The 24861-nt window shown below is 32.6% G+C and overlaps 1 long non-coding RNA gene across 1 annotated transcript; it reads left to right on the top strand.

Moving 5' to 3' along the window:
• Positions 1–11828: 11828 nt before the first annotated feature.
• On the top strand, positions 11829–12298 carry LOC11426419 (uncharacterized). Its single transcript, XR_003011177.2, has 2 exons — positions 11829–11933; positions 12036–12298. It is a non-coding gene; the product is annotated as an uncharacterized lncRNA (long non-coding RNA).
• Positions 12299–24861: the final 12563 nt, after the last annotated feature.

Raw genomic sequence — 24861 nt, 5'->3', positions numbered from 1 at the left:
GGTTTTGGTCAGTTATGGTTGAACGACCAAAAGGTAGAAAAAAGATGGAGAAGTAGAAAAGGTAGAAGGCAGATGGAATGACTTTGTGCCTTCAATGACGACAACATGGAGGCGACGATAGGGAAAGACGTGGATATGTGACGACAACACCGACATCCCACTAACCTGCAATGACATCGATGTTGGTAGTGGCACTCTCATTCATCATCATTTGGAGTGGTCATCTATCACTGTTTCTGACTTGTTGGTTACACCCCAAAAACAACGGAATATGGAGTAAATTAATGCTTTTTTGGACAATACTACTGCTAGAAATATTTTTAATACTTTGTTATTCTCTTCGATAACTCAAGATGTGCCTGTTTGGAAGTTCGAGAGGGATGGTGCTTATTCAGTTAAAAATGCTTACAAGGATATTCTAAATCATGAGGTGGAAGTTGTACAACACGTGTGTCGGGTAACTGGAATTATATTTGGAGTTTAAAATTGCCCCCGAAGGTCAAGAATTTCTTATGGAGAGCTTGTCATAATTGTTAACCCATAAGAATATGATTGCAATCAAAAGGAGTTCAGAGTACTGATAGGTGTGCAGTGTGTGATGATTTTGGTGAGGATAGTACCCATATGTTCTTTATGTGTGATAAAAGCAAGATTTGTTGGCAACGGAGTGGATTATGGAGTCTTTTGATGGCAACTTTTGATATTGATGCAACCTTTCCAACCAATGTGTTTGCTATCTTACAACACCGAGACCAGTAACAAAAGCAAGTTTTCAGTGTGATCCTCTGGAGTATATGGAAGCATCGAAACAATAAAGTATGAAACAATGTTACTGAAACAACTCAAGCTATTTGTGCTCATGCAAGATCTCTTCCTACTAATGCTCAGTCTATTCGTCATCCTATCCCTCAACATCCCGCTACGCCGAATGACTTGAAGTGGATTAAACAAAGTCCCGACAGATTTAAATGTAATGTTGATGCCTCCTTTTCTCAAGCTCGGAATCAGGTTGGCATTGGTGTGTGCATTCGAGATGATAAAGATTGTTATGTTTTGGCCAAGAATGAATGGATGTCTCGCTCCTTTATGTGGGTCTGGGTGAGACTTTAGGTTTATTATCAGCCATGTACTGGATTCGTGATTTGTAACTAGGTATTGTGGACTTTGAGTTTGATTTCAAAACTGTGGTATATAGTCTTTATAACAGTAAAAGTGACGTCTCTAATTTTAGCACAGTAATCAATTATTGTCGATGCCTGTTAGCTTCTGATTTAGTAATCTCTGATGTTTGTTTATTCGAATACAAGCCAACGAAGTCACTCATAGTTTTGCTTTAGTGGCTTTGTGTCATGCTAGTTTCCATATTCATATTAAGATTCCATCTTGTATCTCTACTATTATTATGAATGAAATGCAATAAGTTTGTTCTTTGTAAAAAAAAAAGAGTAAAATCATTGGGTCTCAAGCAACCTCTTCATATCATTTATGATGGCCTTGAAATATTTCATGCTTTCTTTGCGGATGATGTTCTCCTGTTGCGAAGGCTAAAACTTCTCAAGCACACTTCATTGCTAACCTTTTGTATAGTCTCTGCTTTTCTTTAGGTATCAAAGTCAGCCTAGATAAATCAAGAGATTGTGCCTCTAAAGGTGTTAGCATAGCCACTAAAGATGAGCTTGAACAACTCACCAATATCAAATTTACCAATCAATTAGAGAAATATTTGTCATTTAAAATTAAGTATGGGCACACAAGGAAAGATGACTTAATGGAAATATGTGTTAATGTATATCAGGATTATGGTTCTGACTGTCACTGGAATTGGATATGGAAGCTACCTCTTGCGGCCCATGTTCAATTTTTTATTTGGAAGATTTGTTATAAATCACTTTAAACTAAGTCTATTCTGCAACATCAAGGTGTCAACATTTCTCCTATGTTCCCTTATTGTGTTGAGAAAATCGAAACTATTAATCACTGCTCACTAATTTGCCTATGAGTCGTGTCTATTTGGCGTGCATGCGGATTTTCGGATATCTCCACAAGGTTTCTTGAAGATTACAATGTGAGATTTTTAAATGTTATGCTAAATATGGTTATCAAGGTAGGAACCACAGTTCCTTTGATCATGTGGAACATTTGGTGTACAAGGGAATAAACTTCTCTTTGAAGGGGCATATATAGTTCGTGACTACGTCTACTATTGATTCTGTTTCTTTCCCAATTCAACATATCACATCGAGTGTTTGATAGCTTGAATTCCCCTTCCTCAACATAGACATTGAGGGCAGTGTGTTGGTAGCATGGCGACAATGATATTTTGGTCCTAAATGTTGGTGGTATTATGCCTAACTCTGATGACCAATTTTTGTTTTGTTTCTATGGTAGTGTAGGCGTGTCAAACATTTTACATGCATAAATCAAAGCTATATATATTTATAGGAATCACTCTTTGTTAGGAAGCGAGCTTGAAGAAAATTATGTGTTTTTCTGACTCCCTCCATGTAATTCAGTTAGTGGCGAAGGAGAAATTGAGATTTCATCATTATGCCAACCTTCTGGAGTTAATTCCAAGTTATCTTGTTTAAGGATTGTGACATCTCCATCCATTACATTCTCAGAGAAGGAAACTCTTGCGTATATATTCTTGTCAAGATAGAAGCTAATCATAGGGGACATCTTGTGAGGGTGCATTAGCAATTTTCTTGTCTCTATATAGTTGCTTTCTTTTTTCTCTCATGTGACAAAAAAAAAGTACAGTCACCCACCAATGAAAGTTACACGGAAGGCTAAATGAATGGACTTCCACCGATCATTATATTCATAACATAACATCTATTGAACTCAAGATATCTGTTTCAATTCCAGAAGCTTCAACTGCTGATATTCCACTGAGATTGACAAGGGGAGACTTTTATTAATTAAAGTGCCTCTAACACTCCTTGTACGACAGTCGCTCCCGAAAATATTTGAACTTTATAGCTTGAGATTATAAGCTAAACTCTTACCATTGATATAATGATGGTCAGATTAGGTAAGTGTACTAAATCATTTACCAAGTAATAAAGTGATAAGTAAAGTACTATCGTATCCACATGGATTGTCGTTTCATTTAAACAGTTCGTGTTACTTATTTAAAGTTGACGATATAAAAAATAAGAGATAAGAGTTAGAGATTGCAATTTTTATTTGTTTGCAATATAGCAAGTTACTTGTTTTTGATTGCAGAAAAGGAAGCATCGTTTAGGACTTTTTGAATCCCCCCTATTTATTTTGTTGGATAATAAATAAAATCCATGTCGCGTTTAGTTATCTTAAATAGAATATACAAGTGATGAGATTGTTGAGACATTCTAACCTAGTCGGTTGTCAAGCTGCACCTGTTGATCGCACGGTGATCCTTACGTGCGGGGTCTATACTATCTCGACTGGTCTAGGTCTATCCCTCTGATGGCTAAATCCACTGTTGATCGCATGATGATCCTTACGTGCGGGGTCTTTGTAATTCAAAGGTAATTGACACATAGAATTAAATTGGCGTTCCAAGATTTCCAAAACCAATGAAGGTCAATGTTCTTGTAGGTCGGCCCATCTATGAATCTTGGGACACTCATAGCACACTCTGTAACGCTCCTATTTCTATTAAAGCAATTAAACATGCGAATAGTACATTTATTCAAGAAATAGAGGTTACGTCTTATTCAAAATTCAAAAACCGATAGACATGTATGTAAACCTCAACAGTTTTAGCGGAATACAAATCAGAGTGATCAAATATATACATGCCATGAGCAAATAAATCATGTCTCAAAGATAAATCTCAAAACCCAAACATACGGGTAGTCATCAACAAAATCATAATCCAACGGAAGATACAAATAACCTAATCTAGACCGACACGACAAGCCTAGATCAGAGCCGACAAGACCCGATATCGGAGAAAGCTCCCGATATCCCACGCAAAGACTCACCGAGCACTACTCCTGCACAACGTCTACTCACCCATACAGGCAAGTAGGCGGTCCATAACAGATCCACTGGGGGTAAGTATTACATTATCATAATCCAAATAACAGTTAACAATAATATTTCAATTAACATCATGCATTTGATCAATAAAAATACTCACATAACAATACTTGCATCAAGACCCCAATATCTCACATCAATAATCACCAATCATATGTGTCATGAACAAATATCAATTCACAGTTATTCATACACGATCACCAATCATATACATCATGAACAATCACCAATCATAAGCCATGAACAATCATTAATCATATTTCATGAACAATCATTAATCACATTTCATGAACAATCACCGATCATGTTCCATGAACATTCATTAATCACATTTCATGGACAATCATCAATCACATGTGTCAAACATCAATTCACAATTATTCACACATAATCACCAATCACCAATCACATTTTCAAATATGACTCATGTCATGATATGCACTTATTGACAAATAAATGCATGTGGTACCAAATCTCAACAAGGTCGTCACCTTTCGATGCCACTTGCACATCGAATGTAAGGGCTCACACCTGCCTTACAATAATCTCGAAGTAAAAGAGTCATCCCTTTTACAGCAACAACGACTATGATGCATGGACATGTATAAGGACTCGATAATGCGACAACAGTTCACAATCTCAACTCAATATATAGGACAACACCCAATTATATTGGTTATCTCCACAACATTGCATTATCAAGAAAACATGCCCATACACAATTAAATCATAGTATTCACCATCACACTTCAACATGATTATCAATATTCAACAATGTCATTCAACATCAACTATATCATATAGTTTCACCATTTCAAGCATTCTCATATTCCAAGTAATAGAGAAAACAACATCTCATGATAAATATCATATTCAACATATAACCATTAAACATCAACTATCACATATAGTTTCACCATCTAAGCATTCCTTACATTCTAAGTAAGATAACATACATATCTCGTGATAAACATCATATCCAAAATATAATCACTCATTCATACAACTTCACTTAATCATACAAGAATAATCACAATAACTCACAAGGCAATTTGCTAAAGAAACATTTCCGACAAAAATCCAAATCCTGTGGCAAACGGCCAACATTGATAATTTTCAAGCTAGGCAACTTATTCAAGTGTGAAATCCTACAATTCAATCTTAATCAATCATGTAGTCAAGGACTTAAGCCACTTGCAAATATTAGAAATTAGTTCAAAGGATAACTTAAGTTCGTATGAGAAATTCCAAGACAAAACAACATTTAGCTCAAAACCCGTTTTCACCGATTCAAATCCGCCCAAAATATTTCTTAAACCATCGACACATTCACATTCCCAAATACATAAATGAATACTCAATTATTCACTCTAAGTACTTCATTAAACCCAATATCAAGTTTGGAAAGGTTCCACGGCTCAAAGAAAAAGTTATGATAAGTTTTCACAAAAATTCACATGACCCATGTGTAGTAATTTAATCATATCTCAAGTTCTAAAAATCATTTGGACGTCAAACCAAAGCCATTAGAAAGCTAACAAAATTATCTACAACTTTCATGTTTACACCAAAGTCAAAATCAAAACAGAAATATGCGAAAACTGTGACGCCCTCTTTGAATTATTTGATTTATTTGAATTTATTAAGAAGAGTTTAGAATATATTATATGATTATATGATTTATTAGGTGGTTTATTATATTATTTAATAGAATAAGATTTAAAAATAAAATAAATATTGAGATGTGGGGCTGTTTAGGAATTTAGAAGAGTTTAGTGGAAATAGAGGAAATAAGATAAAGTGGATTGAGGAGAGATAAATAGGAGAAACTAGGTTTAGAATTATTTTCACGTACGATCAGTTTTGGAGAAAAAGCCAAGAGAAGGGAGACTCACCGAGAGGGCTGCGATTTCACTTTATAAGGTAAGGGTGGGACTAACATTCAATCTTCTTAAGCCTATGATTCTGAAATTGGATTTAACATGTAGTTTTGGGAATTTGGGAAATTAGGGTTAGAGGTTGTAATTCGTTGATTAGATGTTGGAGACCCGTTGAATTAATGAAGAAATAGTGTTCATACCTTAGATTGTTCATAGTACAATGATTAGAACCAGTTTTGGATTTGGGTTGATGAAAACTGGAATTTTCGCTTGAAGATTCGGTGTCTAAACGTTTTGCAAATAAGTGATTATGTGAGGTTTTGGAAACCGATTTTTGGGTGGTTTAAACTTGAATTTTTCTATAGATTATGATAGGGCTAAGTGTCAGGAGCGTTTAGGCGAAAACGGCATCGAAAACGGGTTAACGGTTTGGTTTTTAAGAGCGAAAACGTGAAGGTTGAAAATCTGAAGTCGTCTGTCGAATCTGGAAAAATCGTGCCACGATGGGAGACCAACGTGCCACGATTTTGTCATCCAAGAAACCCTAAAATGCAATTTTCTTCACTCCAAATGCTTCCAAACTTCTTCCTAAGTGTGGGGACTTTATCCTAACCATCTAGAGATGTTTTTAGGAAGGAAATAACCTTGTATAAAGGGTCTAATGAGTTTATGAGTTGAACCTTGGGGTAGTTACGAATATTATATATAATATTAATGATGATCTGTGAAACTGATTTATGATGATTTATTGTTGTTATATTGTGATATAATTGTATATGCATTACTTGAATTATATGTGAATAATTGAGACGTTGTTGAATTGTAATTGATATTGTTATGTCATGTTGTTGCTACAATCTGCCTATGCTGCTGTTGTTATTTACCTAAGCTGCATGAGTCGGTCTAAGATGTTGAATATGATGATATTCCCAAATTATTCGATTAATATAAGAGGGTCAAATTAAGATGTTTTAAGAGGTCGAGTCCATGCATTAGCATTCAGTGATTGGGGCTTGATGCTTCGGAAGTATAATAATACTCAAATAGCGATTGGGGCTTGATGCTCCGGAAGTATAATAATACTCAAATAGTGATTGGGGCTTGATGCTCTGGAAGTATAATAATACTCAAATAGCGATTGGGGCTTGATGCTCCGTATTGGTACCACATGCATGATTAAGAGGTTGTAGTTGCATTTTTGTCAAGATGGTCTAAGATGAATAAGAGGTCTAAGATGCATTGTTAAGTTGAAGTTGTGTCGTTGTGATTAAGTTGTTATTTAACCTTGAGTTGTTGATGAAAGATTATTTGATGTTGTGATGATTATGATGTTTTATGATAATTAAGTATGATGTTGTATATGAGGTTGTTATGATGTGTTGTTATATTATTATAAGATGTTAAATACGTGTTGTCATATTATGATGAGATGATGAATTATATGCCTATTAAGATGATGTTACGTTGTTTATGATAATGATTAAGATGATGTTATGATGCTTTATGATAATGATTAAGATGATGTTATGTGGTTATGATATAGTTATATGTAATGTGATATGTTGTTGTTTATGTTATTGAAAAAGGTGAATATGTGTTAAATATGTTACTATAGGATATGATGATCAAGTTGTTGCTATATTATTATATATGATGAAATGTTATGTTGTTAAATATAATTGTTGAATTATATGCTTAATATTATTGTTTTGTGAAATCTCACCCCTTCTGCTTGGAAATGTTGCTCTTCCTATGAGTAACTTGCAGGTGATCGTTAGTAGGTTGCTGCTATTGCTGTCGTGAGTGACTTATTCCTCACTGAGTCTTAGGATGCTCTGATACGTAACGGGATGGGATCTTTTGTGGCTATTTTCTATTCCTTTACGTATTGCTTACGCTTTAATAAGGCCTGCGTGCCAAGAACTTGTCTATGTTAAAGAATTTAATCCGCTGCAAAGTTTGAATTAATATGTTGATGAATTTTTGGAAAGATAATTAGTTAATTATCTCATTTATTATATTTTAGCAATGTGACATTCCGTTATGTGTTGATTACTCTGATAATATGTTTGAAATTTTTAAGTTGGGAAAACGGGGTGTTACAAAAACGATGCAAGAGCGCGAAACAGGGGAAGCTGTCACTGGGATGCTCGCCTCGCGAGTAGGGTTACTCGCCATGGCGAGCAATTCCAGTGGCTACTCGCCACCAACTCGCCTCCAGCTAGCCTCGCGAGTGACGACAGTTTGCAGAAAATTCTGTTTTCGTGAAAAATCCATTTTCACCCCAAAATCCCAATTTTTGACCTCCCAATACCCAAATTGATTCCAAAGGTTTACCCAAATGTTTTTAGACATGAAAAGATACTCAAATTCATATACAAACTTGAATCAAACATCATTTTAAACAAACTCACCATTTGACCCATTTTCTCAAAACAACAACAACATCTCATTTCTCATCATCAATCCATAATTAAGTATACCCAAGTTATAATTCACTCACAACAACATGTTTTGTCAACAACAACATCCATTGAAACTTGTTTCTCACCTCAATTCAACACAACTTAGGCAAAATTTCACAACTTGACATTTATACATACATTGAACCATGTAATTTCATCCACAAACATACCATAATCATCAATTCATGTATAAGAAACAGCAACATAACAAGAGCATGAATTTGACATGAATTGTTCATCAACCCATTTTCATACAACATGAGAAGATGTAAAATTTGAAATTGATTATGATAATAACTAACCCCCTTACCTTAGAAGAAGATTAACCCAAACTCTTGCTTCAATTCAGCTCCTAAGTCACCCACTTGATTCCTAAAGCTCTTCTCTCCAAAACCCTTTTGCTCTTCTCTTCACCTCTTTCTCTCTCTACCTCTCTCTAGAAATATTTTTGTGAAATGAATGAATTGATCCTTCTAACACAACCCTAGTGTTATCTCCACTAATGGGCTTAACTTAGTTTCTAGTGGGCTTAACCCATTTCTATTCAAACCAAAAATATTACTACACTCCAAACGATATTTTAATTAATAACGGTAAAATGTAACCAACGGTCACTAACGGTAAAAACTAATCACTACACTAGTAACTTAGTAAAATAAGGGTTCTCACCAATTATTAAAATAATTCTCACCAAAATTACCATTTTACCCTTACCCGCCAAATGACTAAAATACCCTTCTAATACGGTAATCCACGTAAATGCACCCGATGACAATTAAATACACACAAGCACAAATAATCACACACAAACACATAATAAAAGTAATTAAAATAAATCTAGCTAAAAATCGGGCTGTTACACACTCTCCTTCCCCCCTAAGTAATTCTACAAACGGACAACCTTATCAACATCTACCTTACCTAGAGGTTGAGGATAATGGTCTACCTAGGTTTATTCCCTTGGTGATTGTTTCCCTAAGTAATAAACTAGTTACATCATAGGTTCAACTTATTTTAATAAATATTAGTAATGTCACCTCCTAAGTACTTACTATTAGGGTCAACTCGCTTTTGATATCTTTCGTCTAGTTTACTAATCACGTACTTCTTAGACAAGTAGTTACTAGTATAAGGATATAAATATCAAGATATAAGCATCCAAATAAAAATAACAATATTATGTTCTGTCGCAACCTAAGTACCTAATCTAAGGTTGCACTTCACCACAATAAACTAATCCTAATAAAATTTAATCACGAACAGAAAATAAACTAAAATATAAATAACATTAAATTAATTAATTATCCAACAAAAATAAACAGACGTTCATCTTAGAACCCTAACCTATGGATATCTAGTTACACATGATAACTAAGACAAAAATACTAAAAGATAAAAACATACCCTAGAAAAGATAGGAGAAGATATAACTCCTCCTTGGCTTCCTAGAATCTCCTTCCTCTTGAACTGCTCCAGTTCTGAACGAGAAAGTGTGAATGAGGAAGATTGGTATTTATAGGGAAAGTTTCCACCTAACTTGGGCAAAAAAGTCACAAAAAGTGACCTTTTCGCAAGTCACGGGGCGCCTTGCGCCAGAGGGCATGCGCCATGCGCTTTAGTGTATCACTTAGGGGCGCCTCGCGCCTCCTGTTGTGCGTCAGACGCTTTAGTTTATTACTTTCTTGTTTTCCTGTATTCTTCGTCTATTGAGGTGTTTTTTTCGTAGTTAAGTTGTCTTGGAACTTGGGAACAAAGTTCCTCCCTTTGTAAAGTATTATGAGGCCTCTTGAACGTTCATTCTTCGTCTTCCCAAGGCCCAATAATCTTCGGAGGCCTTGCTTTGCCTGATTTACTTGATTTGTTCGCTAATTACTTCAAGAACCCATAAAATTGCTATGTTTCGGAAAAAATAGAATTACAGACTCAAATATAAAATAAATTACAAATGTCCCGAAATGATAGACAATTGATCTAATACTCTTCTGGTTTGCTGGTAAAACCTACTAAAATAAACTGAAAAACATGCTAAGAATAATGTAAGATGATTTGTCATCACATAACACCCCACATATAATTTTTTAATATATAATAATATAGAATAAAATAATTTAATTAAATTTAAAACTACTCACACACTACCTCATGTACACTTGTATACCAGTTAAAATCCTACCTTCGACAATCTTTGCTTAATTTTTAACACTGTTTTTGCCACAGATCGTAGGTCTTGCCTTTGTGTATGTGGTGTGTAGGGTTATATGGATGAGAATAGTTCAGGTCGGCCTACTGGGGCCTACGATTCAACCTACAACAGGTCCGGTTAAGCCAGACTTTTTTTTAAATAGAGAAGGCCTGAGCTTTTTTTTTACAAGCCTAGCTTAAAAGACAGGGTCACAAGCCATTCAAAAAACCTCTTATAAGCCTTATAACCCTTGCAAAGTCTAACTCGATCTAACCTATTCCGACGGTTATGAAGGAATTGAATGAGATTAAGGCTGACTAGTTAACCCCATATATAAAAGATATTTTGTCTCCTTGCTTCCTCATAAGATTTAGGTTTTCTTAATCCTCATTATTCTCCTAGGGAAGGCCCTTCCTTGATCATTGAGTTATGAGTTGATAGGGCTCATACACTGGATTGTGTGGCTCGTCTATTGGTATTGAGTGACAATTAGGATATATCAAACTGCTATTCGAGTCCAAACACAAACAATTTTTTATATACTCCATCCATTCTTTTTTAAATGTCATTTTAAAATATTGACACCAGATTATCGAAGTGTATTTTTGCCTTTATGTTTTATTATACCCTTATTTTAATCTACCAATATATTTCTATTTGTTCACACATTTTCTCTTTTCAATAAATTAAATATGTTATCTTTCTCTCGTAAAAACAATTGTTAGTTACTATCTATTTCCACATTTCATATGTTATAACATTAATTAAAATTTTGTTAACAAAAAAAATCCTATGATATATTTCATATGTTCCAACATTCATTACTATTAGTTCTCTTTTGGGGTTTTTCCCCATATCTATTACGCATGTTTTTTTTTTTTACTAAATCAAGAGATATGTGATGCATTAAGGTGAGTCTGAAGGTTATATACCTCTATCTTATACCGTCTATTCTTAATATATTATTAAAAAAAGGGAAAAAAAAAATATACCTGGAGCAAACCAAAACCATCAAAAAATATATTACCAATGGCTAAAAGATAAAAAAATAAATAAAAAATAATGAACTTTCATGATCATCAAAGATTTTTATATGAGATCTTAACTAAGATTAAGGTATCAATCAAATGAGGTCAAGAGATAAACACAACATATTGATTAGAGTCGTTTTATGTAATTTTATAAATGGCTTCTTGCAACTCCTAAATGTTAAAATAATTTAATCCAAGTTAATAAAATATAAAATTTTTAATTATAAAAGGATCAAATATTTGTTTATTTATTACATGTAAATGAGAAAAGATATGGCTCGAATTTCCTTGTTTGTTTATGCTTTGATCATCTTTTTTTCTTTATTTTTTGTTTTAACCAATGGTGGTATGTCATTTGTCATACTATTTCGTAATTTTTCTAATTTATCTTATACACAGTATTTTATCATGTTTTAATAACATTCTTTTTTCTTATTTGACATTGCAGAACTTGAAATTCGATGTGTCAGTGACGCTGATTGTCCTTTGTTTCCTCTCCCTCTACATAATAGGTGCATTGACGATGTTTGTCATTTGTTTACCTCATAATATTATTTGTATATCATAATATTTTTATTTTCATAATTTACCTTAAAGTTTGAGATTTATGTTTTTCTTGTATCAAAAACAACAATGTCCTTGCTTGATTATAGCTACTAATAAATAAAGATAATATATGGTTATGTAAATTATCTATTTATTTTAGTTCTATATTGACTGTTTTTTTACTAGAGCATTTTTTTCAATGTCAATAAAATGAGCTCGACTTAAACTTTTATGTAATAAATTTTTAAAAATACTTTTATACTCATTAAATAATGTTACAGTAGACATAAGATGTCATAATATATTAAAAACTAATATATAATTAGTTTTATATTAAAATTTATACTTATTTTACACATGCATTCAATGATATGTTGTTACACAACTGATGAATATGACAACTCATATGTTTTCATATTCATTAACTGATGTGGAAAGACTTCATTAAATACAGGTACAAAGTAATTGTACATACCAATTAAGTTTCTTTATATTACCCTAAAAACATAAGTATTTCAATAAGCGAAATATAACAAATATCATCTCTAAGGACACTTGTTAAAAAGTCCAAAAAAAAAACTTTATCTTAAAAATTATGTATTTAATACATTGAAACTTTAAAAATAATTTTTTTTTTTACATAAAATTTTAAATTTTTCCTCTTTTAAATCTTTAACAAATAACTAATTAGCATGATGCTTTAATATAGTGGTCAAAATATATCATCCATACCGTAACAAAAAAAAAAAAAATCATCTATATGTTTTGGTGTTGTCAGAATACCTTTATTACTTTTAAAGTATAATAATGACTATATTGATGATCATAACATTTTTGTTTAAAAAACAATTGGCGAAATGTAGTGGTATTGCCGTTAGATTATAAAAATAAATAAATAAATAATTGGCTAAATGTAGTGTTGCCATTAGATTATTGTGAGAAAAGAAATATAATGAGTTCTAATTTTAAAAAGAGCCAAGTTATTTGACTAGAAAACACTTGTTTGGTAATAGTTGTTTTCTCATCAGTTTATAACTTTTTGTTTTAGTTTATGATATTTTTTAATAAGTTAATCCAAGTAGCTTGTAGCTTAAAACTTATAACTTATCATATTTTATTTTAATAATACTCATGTGATATTATGTCATTTTATATTTATAAGTTAGTTTAACTGTTTCCTTCAAAAAAAAAAGTTAGTTTAACTGTTAATTTTATTAAATACTACAAATTCAATCAGTTAACTTATCTACTGTAAGATGGTTTATCAACTATCCATTATTTTTTACTTAACAAAGCCAAAAATACGATTTTATTTGTATTTGGAGTGTAGAAGATTCTAAGTTTGTGATTAGCAGCGATGTTACCTTTGACAAAAAAGTTATGATGCCTAATGATGATGATGTTGAAATTTAAAATAATCAAGTAGTTAAGATAGAATCTAAAGACCAACCAGATTCTAGTCTTGTTTAGGTGGAGCATCACTCAACATGATGACGAGAATGAGGTTGATCATGAGGATGTTCAACATGGAAAATGCACATACATTACAACAACATCAACATGAATTTTTAGATGCCACAACCCAAAAAAGAATTATAAAATAGTTCGGAAGTTTGGGTCAGACAAACCTTTGACGCATTATGGGTTTGTAAATTTAGTTGAATATGCATTCTCAATAGAAGATGATGAGCCAATTACCTTCAAGAAAACTATCAGATGCAAATATGGAGACATACAACTAGGCTAATGGCTAAGGGGTTCACACATAAGAAACCATGCAAAGAAGATAAAACCATGCAAAAGTACGGGTCAACACAAGAAAAATTGAAAGAAGAAAAAAATTAAGAACTAAAAACATAAAAAAAATTGGTCTCTTAAAAAATATGTATCTATCTCGAAAAATGAATGATAAATAGTTCTACTTAATACTCGTCTTGTTTTGTTTTATTAGCTTACTTTTTTAAATATATCTCACCTTAACTTAAGCCATGTTATAATCTTGAAAGACCTCAAAATGTGTATATAGTATGATCTTGAATGTTTGTTTATATTTGTCTCAAATTTACAGCAAGGTACATTCATGTGACAACCAGAGTGGACAAATGTCGTGACCAGCACTATTGCTTTAGGTGATACATACATATATCCTAGAAAAGATTGTGTATGAGAGTATGAGCTATCTTTTGTAAAATTGTACCGGTTGCATGGAAGTGGTAAGTTAGTCAAGTATGTAAATGGGACGAGATGATGATCCGAGCAACCTCTTCGAAACTGTATGTTTTCGTAAAAAATATGCAAATATTGAAATTTATATTCTTTCATTACTTGAGGATAAGCAACAATTTAAGTTTCGGGTTGTGATGACAAGTCATCTTACGTTATTCTTAGCATATTTTTTTTTAGTAGTTTTTATTTAGTTTTGATCCAAAATAGAGAAGTTTTAAAACTACTGTTCATGGTTTTCAGGATATTTTTTAATGTTTCTATTTGAGTCATGTAATTCTAGTTTCCCTAAAATATAGCAAATTCAAGGTGTTATGATGTAATTCAAGAAGAAATCATGCAAATTGGCAATACAAAACATCTTGAAGACTTGTGAAGATCTTAGGAAGACCATGCATGAAGATTCAAGAGGCCTCATAAGACATTACAAAGGGAGGAATTTTGTTCCCATGTTCCAAGATATATTATAAGGAAGAAAGAACCTAAAGGATGAAGAAATAGGCGATTATGCGCGGGAAAATAGCACCCATGCGCCCCAGACATGATCAATGCGCCTAAGGCATGATGAGTGCGGGTCAGAGCTGCTTTTTACTGCTTTTTACTACTTTTAAGTGGAAAAAGCTCAGTTTTCAAGCCCAAACCCATGTGGAAACAAAACCTATAAATACAAATCACTCAGAACGAGGGAACCTTTAAGACCATTGAGAATTTCAGAAACCTAATTTAAATCTTTGTTTCAATTACCTCTGAGAGAGTAAGAACCACATGTACCACTACTCGCGAAGGTGTGTCGCCTATAGGATTGAGGACCCTAAGCATTGACCCACGTAGAAACTCATGTGTAAGGTTGCAACTCAACATCTAGAGGGGAATAAACCCAAACCTTTGAGAAAGTAAGGCCCCACACTACAAACGAATGTGATCAGCAGGTGCAACTCAATAGCTGGTAAGAAATAAAACTCCATGAACTCATCACTTAAATAGAAGACGTAAATCCAATATCTGAGCTATCCCTGACCATTAATTTATTGCAACAAATAAATAGTGGGGATTGGAAGAACTCTAACCGCCGCGAACTTTCGTCAATCAATACATGTTGCTCCTAAACTCTTGCACTGTGCAAATAAAATAAATTGCAAAACCCCCTTTAGCTTTTATTTTATTTTATTGTTTTAATTTACTACTTTCTGTTCCCAAATAAGTAACACGAATTTCCATTGGAACGACAATCCATGTGGATACGATACTCTACATACTCTTTATTACTTGATAAATGATTAGGTGCATTTGCCTAAATCCGACCTTCAGGCGCCAAAAACTTGATGGACAAATTGGCAAGTGTACCAATCGTAACAAGTAATAAAGTAAGTTATCGTTTCCACAGAGATTTTCGTTCAACTTAGAAATTTACTAAACTTATTGATTAAGCGGAAAAGAGTTAATGGTTTTTCAAGTTTGAATTGTTTGCACAATAAGAATAGTTGTTTGATTACAGAAAATTAAAGAATTTGATTCTAATGTTTAACGGCAATTAAGATTCTACTAATCCGCTCTATATTCTTTTGTTGGACTAATCAAATTACCCATTAATTAACACCTAAGAATTACATGAACAATGGTTCGTTCGTAGGTTTTTTCAAAAAAACATTCATAGGAAGAATATTCTCATCCCTACAAATATCAGATTGCTCCATAACCTCCATAACAAAATTATGAAAGTCATGGACATATCATTCGACCTCAACATCTCATGCGCCTCCTGAATTGTTATCTAAAGGACTTACACTCCAAGAAGGTCTCTAACCCTCATACCCTAATGATCCGTAATAAATGAAAGACTCTTGACCAAAAGTTATATGTAACCATTCGGTTAAAGCATAAGACTTAGTCTATGACCTCTAACCTATATTGTAAGAGAATTAAGGGAGAAACACATGAAAAATACATGTTACTCAAATAATAATGATTGAATAAACAAATAGAGGTTCATCTTAGAACTCTAGTCTCAAATGTTTAGTTACTCATGGTAACCAACATCATAAGAAAACAAAGGAAAAACATTCCCTAGAGAATAAAAGGAGGAAACCCTTCCTTGAAGCTCTGGATGCTTGACCCTTGCCTTATATACCGCCAAATTTCTGAATGAAAATAACTGTATGCAAGAGTCTCTATTTATAGACATCATTACTTATAGTTTAAGAGACGAGAACTTGTTTTTTCCTCCGATCCAGGTTGTAAAACAAGCTGAAAGTGCAATTTACCAGCAGAAAAGCGGAAGGGTCCATGTGAGCATGCATAGGGGTACATGAGGCAGTCCCTGGATTATAAAAAAACGCATGAGCACTTTTTCCGTGTGTAGGGGCGCATTGGAAAGCTCCCAAGGTGCAAATTATATGCAGTTTTTCATCCTTTTTTAGCATTCTTCCGTCTTGAAATGGATTGGAACTTGAGATGAATTTTTCCCTACTTGTATTTTCTTCAAAAAACTTATAAGTACCATTGGTCTTCATTCTTTAAATCCCTTAGTTCTCCATGAAATGTCTTATTTTATCGAATTAAATGATTTATCATGAAAATGACTCAATAAAAAATGTTCTACAAACCATGAATAACCTCTTTTTTATTTTTTTTATTTTTTTGTGTGAATACCATGAATAACCTCTTATTTATCTTCAAATAGTATCTAAAAAAATAGCCTAAACATTATATAATGTTGCATCATCACGGTCTTTTTTATAGCTTGTTGGGTCAAATACCCCCTATACTTATCCCCATTTTGGTGAGTCAAGTACTAATTGTACGGATATCACCTGTGTACCATAATGGTATATATCATTGTTCAATTAGAATGTGTCATGTGGCACATCCTTTAAAATAATATATCAAATAAAGCATTTATAAAGTAACATTGATAGATGACACACTCTAATTGGTCAATGATATATACCATTGATACCTTAATGGTACACAAGTGGAATTTAATTGTACCTTTCTCATTACAATCTATGTAGTTCGTAATTCCGTTAAAAATAGAAAAATGAGTGTATTTTGGTGTAGCGTCTTGATGCATTATACCATATTTGTTAGGAAGTTGTACAACCTTTAATAGAAAGCGAGTAAATTCTAATTTTGTCCGACTCCCGCTAATAAAATAAAATTGCTTATAAAAAAATACTACTTGTAAATTTATTTTGTCATAAAATAATTTCTTTATTGGGAAGGAGGTTGGGTAACTCAACTAATTTGAGTTAGGAGAAGAAAAACAATATTTAATTAAAAAAATCATAAGTTATAGTTTTTCTTTTTCTTTTAAGTAGCTATAGTTATGAAGTACATTGTTATTTTTTATATAACACTCTATGACCAAACAATGTAAGAATACATTCATGTATAAATGTTCTTATTTCGATACATTTTTTTAGTCCATAGATTTTGATACATTCTAATAAAAGTACAAACAAATAAAAGTATATGCTTAGTCGAAAATGGATTTTGGATTGATCCTAAACAAAAAAAATTGGATTGAGTGTAGTTGACTGCATCCATTCAGTTACATAGATTTGGACAGTCAGATCAAGATATGGCAGACAAGATTTTAAGTTCGGATTTTCATTATTTTTAAATTTGAAATTCAAGCTTAAAATACGGGTTGTCCGATTAAGATTAGACATATCATATTTGCCTAACCGCAAGTCAACTATATCCTCTCGACTGCACACAAATTCGGTCCATCGAAAAACAACTCACATGAATAGGTAATGCACCTCATATATAGAGGAAGACGCATAACTGGACAATCACCGTTAGTAACGCATGGAATGCGATCTGCAATATTGTCAAAAAAAAGAAAAGAAATGTAACTATAGTTATAAATGTTGTGTTTGAGTTAAATTAAAAAATGGTGTGAATAATGAAATGACATACCACCATTGGTTATAACAGGAAATAGAGAGAAAAAGATGATCAAAGTGTAACCAAACATTGGAATTTGATTCATAGTTTCCCTCTTTTGAATGTACTAAATAAATAAATAATTATTTGATCCCTTTATAAGCTAAAATTTCATATTTTATTAACTGCAATAGATCTATTTTAGCCGTTTCGAGATGCAAGAAGTCATTTATAAAATTGGAATTAATGTTAAATGTCTTAGTAATTCACTCAATTGGTCACTTAAATTTAGTAAAGATCTCAAACAAAAGTATTTGGAGATCATGAAAATTCATTATTTATTTTTATTAAACTTCATTCTATTTGTTTATTCATCTTTTGGCCTTTCATAATAGATAAAGATATTAGAGCTAAAATAAAAATATATCGATAACGGTATAGAGAGTGTGAGTTTAGGTTCCCATGAACTTAAATCATTTGGTAAAAGATAATGCACAATATGTGTAGGGGTTGGGGTTCAAATCCCAAACACCCCACTTGTTCATCTTAAAGGTGAATTTCTCTAACCGCTAGGCTACTTGACAAAAAAAAAAAGTGTGAGTTTAGTTAGTATAATTACTGCAGCAACCCAATTTTCGATAAACTGAATTTTTATAATTTAGTACGTCAGTCGTCTCATATTTGGTGTTCCATTTGAGTTTTACATAGTTATTTAAAAAATATTAATAATATTGATTTTAATGGAAAGTTATATTTTATTTACTAAAATGTATTTATTAATGAGGGGAATATTTTGACTCCAAGAGTAAGTGTAATAACTTACTCCAAATTTTGACCTTTAATTGCAATATTGATTAATGACTTAGATTAATTTATATGGTAGATTTTAATTTTATTTTCTATTGTAATCAACACTTATCATCACAAAATAACAAAACAATAAATATTATTCAATTGATTGATTTTTTTTTTTTTTTTCACGTTAAAAGAATTTGTGAGAGTTAATGGTAAAATAAGCATCAAAGTTTTTTTTTTTGGGTCAAGAGCATCAAAGTTTTTTATTTGACCACAATTTTTTTATGTAGAAAAAGAAGGATTGTAACGACAAATTAAAATGCTTATTTTACCATTGATCCTCAAAAACTCTTTTAAGGTGAAAACCATTGGAGGGAGAGTGCGGTTTGGTGAGGGAGTAGGGTCGATTTGGTGGCGTCAGTTAAACCATATTAGAGCTGGTGTGGGTTTGGCGGAGCCTACTTGGTTGGTTGATAACATAGTTAGGAAGGTAGGAGATGGGAGTAATACCTTGTTTTGGGAGGATGCTTGGTTGTTAGATGTTCCGTTAGCAGTGTCGTTTTCTAGACTTTTTGAGTTGTCGGAAAACAAAAATGTCACAGTAAGGGAGATGTGTCTGTTGGGGTGGGAAGCCGATGGGGGTGCGTGGAGGTGGAGGCGGAGATTATTTGCTTGGGAGGAGGAATTGGTGGGGGAGTGTGTGGAGAGGCTGGCTAACTTTGTTTTGCAGGTAGACATATCTGATCGGTGGGTATGGAGACTCCATTCGTCACAATTATATACGGTGCATTCAACTTATTCTTATTTAACAACGGTGGACATCAATATCACTGCAGTGTTTGATCAATTTTTATGGCTTAAAGCGGTTCCCTTAAAAGTTAACATTTTTGTTTGGCGTCTCTTTCTAAATAGACTTGCTACAAAGGACAACCTTCGCAAGAGGAATGTCCTTCAGGCTACAGATACTTCTTGTGTGGCCTTGTGTGGTAAGGAGGAGGAAAGAGATCATTTGTTTTTTCAATGTGATTATTATGGTCGATTATGGCTCTTGGTTTCGAATTGGTTTGGTTTTGTTACGGTGTTTCATGGCAATTTATATCCTCATGCTAATCAGTTTTGTGCTCTTGGAGGTTTTTCAAAGAATTCTATGAAAGCTTTGTCTATTATTTGGATTTTGGTTTTATTTGTTATATGGAAAGATCGCAATTTGAAGATTTTCCAAAACAATATGGATCATCTTGAAGCTCTTCTTGAAAAGGTTAAACTTCAAACTTTTTGGTGGATGAAAGCAAACTTCATCACATTCAGTTTTGATTATCCCTTTTGGAGACAAAATCCTTTATGTTGTTTACAGACTGCCATGTAATGTATGTTGTTGTTTTTGTTTTTTGGCTGTTCTAGCCTTACTGTATTGTAACTAACTGTTTTCAGTCCCTTTTGACACACCTTGTGCTTTGAGGGACTGTTTGCGTTTTAATATATTATTCTTAGTTTCTTAAAAAAAAAAAAAAAAGTGAAAACCAAAAACAAACAATGGGAAAAGAACCAAAAAAAAAAATCAATGAATTAAATGACATTTATTGTTTTGTTATCTTGTAGTGATAAGTGTTGACTACAATAGAAAATGGAATTAAAGTCTACCATAACAATTAATCTAAATCATTAATCCAAATTGTAATTAAAGATCAAGATTTGGAGTGAGTTATTACACTTACTCTTGGAGTCAAAATATCCCCCCTCTTTATTAATTATAGTTAGTGAAATAATTATAGATGATTGAAATGCAATAAATAAGGATATGTAAAGGAAAAAAATAATAATAAATATTTTATTGATATTACAAAAAAGATAAATAATTTGAGACAAGAAAAAATAGAAAAGCGAACACCTAATATGAGACGGGAGTATATATTATTTTAAATGAATTTACATGTATAAGTGTGTTTTTAGATAAAGCAAGGGTATGAACTTGCATCAAAATGGTGATAACACTTAAGATGTATTACCATTTTAGCTCGATTTACACATGTTTTGATCTCGATTTTATAGATCCTTGCAAAGTTATGCTGATTTTGTATGTCTATTTGATGAAAAAGTGCGAAAAAAAGGAAGAAAATACAAATCCCAGCTTGTCTTGACGCGGCCACCCCCACCTCCACCCCAGCACGACGGGCGTCATGCTCCCTGCCGACAGCACCAAGTGAACAAATCAGAGAAGCAAGTCAACAACAGGCTGACGGGCAGACCGTCACCCCTTGACGCCCGTTATGCGTCCGTCAACTCAACTATCCAGCTTTCCCTTAACCTTAACAGATTAATTGTGATCCAACTGCCTTGCACACATATTCTCCATGATTTTGGGAGTTTTCTGCTGACAATTTAAGCTATAAAATGCAACCAAACACTCAGTTTGGTGTACCCTAGCTACAACAATACATTATAAGTTTCATATTATTTTCTTTTAAGTTCCATCAATGTTTTTTTGCTTGTACCAATCAATTTATCCTACTTAATTTTCTGCTATACGGTTGCTGCCTCAATCTATTCTGATTAATATTATGCACGTGCTGTTCTTTTTACTTAAAGTCACCGTCAATTGCCAGGTTTAATTCTCTTTACTCCTTTTTAATATAAATTCATCTTCAAAAGCGCTTGTGCTTAGCATTCCTCTTCATCAAAAGCATGTTTAGAGTATTATTTTACATTGCTTGAGTAGTTTTCATTTAGTCTGGAATGTGATGACTGTGGTACCAATGATACATTAATGAATTGTATGTTATATAATTGAAACAAGATGTATACTTTTAGTACGAAAATTCTACTTTTCAAATTAAAAGTTTACTATGAAAGTAAAAACACCGTGATACCTGTTTCGCATCGAAAGAGTGAAAAACAAAAGAAAAGTATCAGATTCTAGAAAATTCGGAAATAAATATAGCGAAAGAGCTTTTTAAATTAATTTAGAAAATACACATTTTCAAAAAGAGATTTTAGAATTATAATCGTACACGCGAAAACCGGCTTTACTTTCTACTAAAAATGACCTTGTCCAAGTAAGAATCAATTATTTTTCAAAACAGGATTTCGAAGTTGTAATTCCTACCACACAAAGGTAGACAATTACAAGGTTCAACTTCTAGCACCGCGTGCGTTAGAATAAGCAGTGTCTTTAACTCATATTTTTTCCGCAAAGAAAATTATCTTGTTTTGATTGTAAAAATACTATTTTGTTTTCTTTGAAATAATATTTTCATAAAAAATTAGGGTTGTAATTTATTTTATTAATTCAGGTGGCACTAAGTCATTTTCCGGTTGCCCCCAACAAGATTCTAACTCAACACCTTGAGATTAGCTTACAACTTAACTAGCACCTCAAATGTAAAATATGAACATTGTAATTCATCTCTTGAAAGAATGGATGAGATAAGTTACAATGAATCTCCATTCTCCAAGCCTCCCTCTTAAGCAATGGCAAGTTAGGGGTTAGCAAGACTTTGCAAAATGGGGACCTGCTTTGGGATCTTCTTTGTTTGTGTTTGGAAAAAAAAAATTTAATTTAGAAGCATAATTTTTTTCCAGAAGGTTTAAATTAAACTCATCGACAATAAGAAAGTAAGAAACTGAAGAGTTGATTAATTTGGATTTAATAAAGGTTCCTGGTTGGGTAATTATTAAACTTACGAATATTGATTTTGGAAGATCAATTGTTGATTCTTGACTTTTTCTACTCATACCAATTTTGTGGAGCTGCTAATTTTGCTTTTAAAGGAACATAAGCATTGTGCAATGCTGGACATCTACGTAGCTATGAACTTGTATCAGAGGTAATAGTAAATTCCATGGCCTTGACTATTACAAAAGAGTAAATCAAATTTTTCAAAGATAATATGTTATATTAGGTGGTCTTTAGCATGTTAAAGTAATAAACTCCCCACTATTGTCAAGTTGATTTTTAACATGAACATAGTTTTATCAGAGACTTTTAAATGCTAGATTTTTTTGCCACAACTGAAATATATAACTTATGTATTATAAATATATTAGAGATTTAAATTATATACATTATTGTTGGATTATGAGAGGAGCTTTGAAGGGACGATTCACTTTTATCCAAAACTTTAAAGACAATGAATTTATAGGTCATCTCAGTTATAAAGTGTTCAACCTCTATTACTTTTTGAAGTCATGTTGAACTTCTAATTCACAGTTGCTACACAACAATCATATGTGCATTGTCATGTTGAGGAGAAAGTATAAGAGAGTTAATGTGGTTGATGAGAGGTCAAAGGATATTGTGTAACTTATTGCAAGGGTATGGGAGTCTTGGTCTCCTCTCAAGGTAAATGTCTTCTCCTGGCAGCTGCTTGAGGATAGGATTCCAACTCGTCAAAATCTCTTTTCAAGGAGAATTATAGTTGATCCTGGTGGTATTTCTTGTGCTTTTTGTAATGAGAATGTAGAGTCGGCTTGTCACATTTTTGTTAGATGTCTTTTTTTAGTCCAGGTTTAGTAATCATGTGTTTAGATGGTTGGGATGGGAGTTAGTTTTACCTTCAGATCTAGCAAGTCTTCTTAGTTTTATGTTCGATTTAGGTAGGAAAAAGGAGAGGTTAGGGTACATATTAATCTGGCAATTTGTCATCTGGTCTATGTGGAGATCCTGAAATGCTCGCATTTTTTCGAGAAAGGAGATGTATGTGCTCCAGTTGGTGGATATGGTTAAGTTCACCTATTGGAAGTGGATTTTAGAAAAACATTATAATCACGTCTGTTCCTTCTATGAGCGGGATCATGAACCCACTCTATGTTGGCATCATTAGTGTCTTGTGGCAGATTTGTCTACGGGTTGGTTGACTGAGGGGTTCTGCTCATGGTCTTTCTCATGTTCGCCTGTCCTTGGGTGTTCCTGTTAGGAGTTATGTGTTTTTCTTGTGGTTTTAGTTTTTGCTCTTCTTTTATGTGGATGGTTTCTTTGATTTTGTTATCGCTTGACTTGAATACTTCTTGTACTCAAATTTGTATCTATGTTTGGACTTTTGTAGGAGATTTCTTCCTTTTATATTTTATATATAATATATATATTTGCCATTAAAAAAAAAAAGACTTCAAAGAACCGACACCTGGGAAAAAATGCATATCAAATGTTACGGTAAAAAAAATTACACAAGGACATTGTTGTATTATTTATTAAAGTAGCTATAATTATGCAAGGTTGTTTTTGATACATGAGAAACATAAATCAGTAGTTCAGGTAAAGTATAAAAATACAAACATTAGGACGCAGAAATAAAATTATATATATACTTAGGACAAAAACAACGTACAAAATCCATCAATGCACCTCGCATAAAGAGATGGACTATAATATGGACATTCAGCGTCACTCTCACAAGGAGTTTCAGGAATTTCAACTGCAATGTCAAATAAGAAAATAAATGTTACTAAAACCAAAAGATGATAAAATATCGTGAATAAGATTAATTAGAAAATGGTGTGAAAAATAACATACCACTATTAGTTACAATAAGAAGTAGAGAAAGAAAGCTAATCAAAACATGAACAAATAAGAGAATTTGAGTCATATTTTTTCGCCTTTACATGTTATAAATTTGATCCCTATATAACTAAATATTTCATGTTTTATTAATTTCAATTAAATTTATTTTAACTCTTAGGATTTACTACCAGCCATTTATAAAATTGAAATTAATGTTAAATGTCTCTAATATATTGTGTTTATCTCTTTACCTTACTGATAACTCAATCTTCCTAAAGATCTCAATTAAAATCTTTGATAATTATGAAAACATATCTAGTTG

The sequence above is a fragment of the Medicago truncatula genome, chromosome 4, assembly GCF_003473485.1.
Source record: "Medicago truncatula cultivar Jemalong A17 chromosome 4, MtrunA17r5.0-ANR, whole genome shotgun sequence".
Classification (NCBI taxonomy): Eukaryota; Viridiplantae; Streptophyta; class Magnoliopsida; order Fabales; family Fabaceae; genus Medicago; species Medicago truncatula.
The sequence above is the reverse complement of the archived record's forward strand: the minus strand, read 5'-3'. Positions and strand labels throughout refer to the sequence as shown.